The following is a 6,116-nucleotide window of genomic DNA, read 5'->3' as shown; positions in this document are numbered from 1 at the left end:
GGACCTGCATCAAGATGGTGTAGATGCTGGGCAAGTTTGCATGAGTGAGCACCTCTGTGTCAGGGATCTTCTCTTGCCACTTTATGCCGAGAAGTTTTCTGAGGCTGGTGGTGTGGAAGTGGTTCAGCTTTTTGGTGTGGTGTTTGTAGAGTGTCCATGATTCACATCCATAGAGCAGTGTGGTGAGAATTATGGCCTTGTATACTTTGAGCTTCGTCTCCAGGGTGATGCCTCTCCTGTTCCAAACGTTCTTATGGAGTCTGCCGAAGGCAGAGCTGGCTTTGGCGAGTCTGGCATTCACCTTGTCGTCGATGACAACTGTGTGAGAGAGTGTACTGCCCAGGTATGTGAACTTGTCCACCGCGTTCAGTCGTTGCCCGCTGATGAAGATGTTTGGTTCAACGTAAGGCTTTCCTGGAGCTGGCTGGTGTATCACCTCAGTCTTCTTTGTGCTGATTGTGAGGCCAAAGTTGTCACAGGCAGCAGAGAACTTGCTGACGCTGTGTTGCATGTCAGCTTTGGAGGCAGCGTTAAGAGTGCAGTTATCAGCAAACAGGAAGTCGTTGATAGTGTCTGTCCTCACCTTGGTTTTTGCTTGAAGCCTCCTGAGGTTGAAGAGTGAGCCATCTGTGCGGTACCTGATGCCAATGCCTATGTCAGTGTCTCTGAAGGCATCAGTCAGCATGGCTGCAAACATGAGACTGAACAGGGTGGGGACAAGAACACACCCTTGCTTGACTCCGTTGGAGACAGGGAATGGTTCTGAAGTCTCTCCGTTGTCTTGGACTCAGGCCAGCATCCCATCATGTAGTTGCCGTATGATGGTGATGAACTTTCTGGGACATCCGTACTTCGCCATGATTCTCCAAAGGCCATCTCTGCTAACAGTATCGAAGGCCTTGGTCAGACCGACATAGGTGGAGTAAAGGTCGGCGTTCTGTTCCTGACATTTCTCCTGGAGCTGCCTGGCAGCAAGTACCATGTCGATAGTCCCGTGTTCTTTCTGGAAGCCACACTGGCTCTCTGGTAGGAGACCTTGCTCAAGGTGTGCTATGAGACGGTTGAGTAGCACTCTGGCCAGAGTCTTGCCTGCCACAGACAGCAGGGATATTCCACGATGGTTGTCACAGGCCTGACGATTTCCTTTGTGCTTGTACAGGTGTATGATGGAAGCGTCTTTGAAGTCCTGTGGAACTGCCTCATGCTGCCAGATGAGCTGGAACAGCTGATAAAGCTTCTCAGTCAGCGTCATACCACCTTCTTTGTAGACCTCAGCTGGAATGGAGTCTGAGTCAGGGGCTTTGCCATTGGATAGCAGATGGACAGCTTTCTGGGTCTCCTCCAAAGTTGGAATGGCATCCAACGACTCACTGACTAGCACCTGGGAGAGTCGGTTCGATGGCTTCATCATTGATGATGGAAGGGCGGTTCAGTACGCTGTCATAGTGTTCAGCCCATCTCTCAAGGATCCCGTCCTTGTCAGTGATTAGGGTAGAACCATCAGCACTGAGGAGTGGAGCAGATCTGGAGGTGGTGGGACCGTAGACTTCTTTCAGGCCGTTATAGAAGTTCTTCATGTCGTTCCTGTCTGCAAAGCCCTGGATCTCATCAGCTTTGTTGCTCAACCAGGAATCCTGCATCTGCCACAGCTTCAGCTGGATGGTGCTGCGTGCACTCTTCAGTATGTCTTTCTTTGACTGTGACTTGGGATCTTCAATGTGGGCTCTGTAGGCTTGGCGTTTGTCTTCCAGCAGCTGCTTGATCTCAGTGCATCAAACCAGTCTTTGTGCTTCCTGGCAGAAGGCCCCAGGCACTCCATGGCAGTGTTGTACACCGTCTCATGCAGTGCGCCCCATGCTGCCTCCACATTCTGGTTGTCCAGCACGGTGGACTCAAGGCGTTCCTCCAGGGTGTCAGCAAAGCTCTGCTTGATGTTGCCTAGCTCCAGCTTGTTGACATTCAGGCGTTTGGGTGCTTTCATGCCCTGAGGCCGTCTCTTGGGCTGGATGCAGAGGTTGAGTTTGGAGGCGATAAGGCGGTGGTCTGTCCAGCACTCGGTGCCACACATGGCCCTCGTGACTCATACGTCCTGCCTGTCCCTCTTCCTGACGATGACAAAGTCGATGAGATGCCAATGCCCAGAGCGAGGATGCATCCATGACGTTCTGTTACGGGTAGGGAGGCAGAAGACGGTGTTTGTGATAAGAAGGTCGTGCTCGGCACATGTCTGGAGAAGTAGTTGACCATTGCTGTTACAGTTACCAACCCCATGCTTCCCAAGCACGCCTTCCCAGGAGGTGCTGTCACTGCCAACTCTCGTGTTAAAGTCACCAAGAATGATGAGCTTGTCTGTGTTGGGAACAGTGGTGATGACAGCATTCAGGTCCTTGTAGAACTTGTCCTTGATCTCATCCAGGTTGGTCATGGTGAGCGTGTAGGCACTGACAATGGTGGTAAACTTCTTCCCGTTACATAAAGGGAGTTTCATTGTCATCAGGCGATCATTCACTCCTTTCGGGGGGCGAGCCAGCTTGCAAACGAGGGTTGTCTTCACTGCAAAGCCAACTCCAGCCTCTCTTCAGGTCCGCGACCACTCCAAAAGGTGGTGTAGCCTGCACCTCACTCACAGAGTTCACCTTCTTCTGCCAGTCTGGTCTCACTTACGGCAGTGATGTTGATGTTGTACCTGGCTAGTTCACTCGCAATGAGTGCTGTGCGTCTCTGTGGTCTGTCTGAGTCGCCTCTGTCCAGAAGCGTACGCACGTTCCATGTGGCAATGGCCAATGGGGTGCTCCTTGTTTTCTTCTTTCTTTCCTTTGTGTGTCGACCGCTTGAGTAGGGTCCCCATCAGCCGCGGTATGCTGACTAGGGTGGTGTGGAGCAGGCAATGTTTAGGGCACCTTTTCTAGCCCCTTCCTCAAGCCATGGAGTTGAGCAGTGCTGTCCTGAAGAGGGCTGCTCAGTTGCTCAGGGGGCTGCCAATCTCCACCGCTGCTCCAGTCAGTGAAAAACGACCATATGACCTGAGCCGCCTGTGTGCAGTGTACCCACACCTGTCGCTTCGTCGCTCGCCTGTTGCCACAGGGCTTGGGGAAAATGATGGTATGGGATGAAGGATGACTGATGACTTGCGCGATGACTTTGTTTATAGTGAGGAGGAGTTGCGCACCGTCGACCTCACTCTCTTGTCTGAGACTGTCTGTATCCAGTGGCAAGACGAGGTCAAGACGATTGGAGATGGAAACGGATGCAGTGGATGACCAGGATGTCCTATGTGCCTCATCCTGCCCTCAGCACTCCACAGTGCTCTACTGCAATCGCCTTCCTCTCCGTTGAACCATAAAGGTTTCTTCCGCAGAGTCCGCTGGATCCAGCCTTCACATGCTTGGGTAGACAAGCCCTAACTCACCGAGGGTTTGAGACCCGTCGGCTACCCTCACCTAGTTTAGCCAGCCTGTCAATGCCGCTGACCGGGGGGTGGGCACTGCTGCATGCTAGCAGCTTCTAGGACCCATAGGTGAGAGCTGGGTGCCGGTGGGGACCAACAGAGGACAAACCACTCCTGGAAGAGCGTGACAAGCCCCCCTCTAGAGGTACTACCCCTCCTGTGCACCCCGTAACCCCCTCACTAAACGCCGACATGGATTATGGAATTTAAAAGTGAAAATTTTATACACATGCTGAGCTGGGAAGAACAGGAAAACAATTCCATTCTTTATCCACAGGCAACAATGTGAGGATTGAACCAAATACCCTCAGATTAAACGTCCAGTGCTTTAACCATTCAGATATTGCGCCCATCAAATACTATTATATAATGATTTACAGTACCATTTAAACTATCTTGGGTCCAAAATACAGAATACAGCTTTTTGTGACTGGTCTATTGTAATTGTGGAAGTGCACATGATTGTTAAAAGCAATTGTGGAAGTGTCCCGTATGAAATGATAATAAATATTCATTATATTAGGTCAGCATAATTAATTTCATCTGAGAGACCTCTTCTATCCACTTTGTGCTTATGCATATATTCTCTCCTTGGTGCTTCTTTTTTTGGAGGGGGTTGGGGGGGAGGGATTGATGTTAATGATCAGAGGCCAGGTGTATCCCAAGGAGACCATTAATATCTACTGCTTTTGACTGCAGTCAACATAAAACATTGTCTCCCATGTTGGGGATTTGGGCACCCTTGGAGCAGGGTTTTTTTTTTGCAAAGCCTTTTCCACTTCCATTCTTTCATTTGAACTGGATGAGGAAGGGGACTCTGGTGATGGAATTTATGTGTTTATGTGTGTGTGTGTGTGTGTGTGTGTGTGTGCGCGCGCGTGCGTGCGTGCGTGTGTGCACATATGTGTGTGTGAGTGTGAGAGAGAAAGACAGACAGACAGACAGGGAGATACTGAGAGACAAAGACAATGACATTTTTGTATTGGCAAATAGTGTTTCACAAAATCCTGGGCCAAGGGGGGGGGGGGGGGGGGGAGGGTAATTCAGCTAAAATGCAACTTTTTGTTGCAAAAACAACGAAAAATGATAAGGGATAATAACAAGCAACTGACGTACAAATTCATAAACAAACAAAAAATCATATATTCACACTAACAAAAAATATATATTCCATTACACTCATGCATGTCAGTCAATTAAACTGACATTCAACAGTACGGACAGGTCACCATCCAACTTAGCAGCTGAACCTCTTTTTTTTGGTTAATCATCTATCTTGTGTTACCTTTTATTTTAATCTACATATTTATATCATGCCAACATTATCTTGAGGTTAATATTTCCCTCTGGTGTTATATGCCTCTGCAAAACATTTGGAAAATGAAAATTTAATGTCTTTATTTCATGATGAAAGAATAGCTACTTTATAATGTCTAAGTGCAGATAGATGTGTATAGAATCAAAAAAGAATTCCAAAGAAATTGAAAACAAACCTCTTTTTGAAAATTCTGGCGACATATAATTTATCATTACCTTCACAATTTTCAACAAATCATGCTCCATTTGCATTCAATTTCAACCAAAGTTCTGGATCAAAATTGGGCAAGAAGACATTGTTGCTGTTTATTTATGACTGAAATGTATTTTCAAATAAGAGAGAGAGAGAGAGAGAGAGAGAGAGAGAGAGATCGGGGGAAGAAATGTGGATATTACTGGAGTTTTTGTTGTTGTTTTCAGATACTGGGTTCTGGGTTCTTAATAGTTAGTTTTAGGTTTAAGACAGAGAATGGAATAATATACCATTTTCAAACTGATACCGTTTTCTAGTTTTGGATGTGCTTATGCCTTGCTACTGCCATCATGTTTCCTTGACAAAAGTGTTAAAAAAAAAAGAGCAAAAAAGCCTACATTATGTCAGAGTGAAAATTAAATTTTAGTTGCTGTTTTTTTGTTTTTGTAATCAACATTTAAATTTTTTTTCTTTTACATGTAGACAAATATGCAACAACAAAAACAACAACAATTTCACACCATATTCTATTGTAATAAACTAAAGACATTAACAATAGTAAGTAAAATAGGATAAAGCAGATAGGGCATAAATCAATGGATGAGTTTTGTTTGAATCAGCAATGACAGTTTACCCCCGAATTAATCACATAAAAAAAAAAAAATTGAATTGATAAATATTACGACAGACATTGACCCGCTGGAACGATTCCAGAGGGGTGCAGTGCACTTCATCAGTGGGGATTACCGCTCTCACACACCTGGTAGCATCCACAGGCTACTGAAGAAGCTAGATCTTCCGACCTTACAAGACTGCAGAAAGCAGCTCCGCCTGTTTCTTCTATGTAGAGGGGCTGGTGCCGGCCATACCTACTCAAAATTTTCCGACTCCTCAAAAATCAGGCAAACTGACCCACTCCACCAGAGACCCGGGGTTTGTGTCCAGGAACGTCATCGACACATACATTAGAAACGACAGGTGCTTCACTATCACGCCCTGTAAAACGGATCAGTACAAAAACTCTTTTACCGTACTGCTGTTGAATGGAACACCCTGGACAACAGTGTCGTTCACGCTGAATCAGCCGCCAACTTCAAGAGGCTGTTAACTAAAAGGCTGGCCACCAACCACCAGTAGGCCAGCTGAGCCCCCACACCC

Source organism: Babylonia areolata, chromosome 18 (assembly GCF_041734735.1).
Source record: "Babylonia areolata isolate BAREFJ2019XMU chromosome 18, ASM4173473v1, whole genome shotgun sequence".
Taxonomy (NCBI): Eukaryota; Metazoa; Mollusca; class Gastropoda; order Neogastropoda; family Buccinidae; genus Babylonia; species Babylonia areolata.
The sequence above is the reverse complement of the archived record's forward strand: the minus strand, read 5'-3'. Positions refer to the sequence as shown.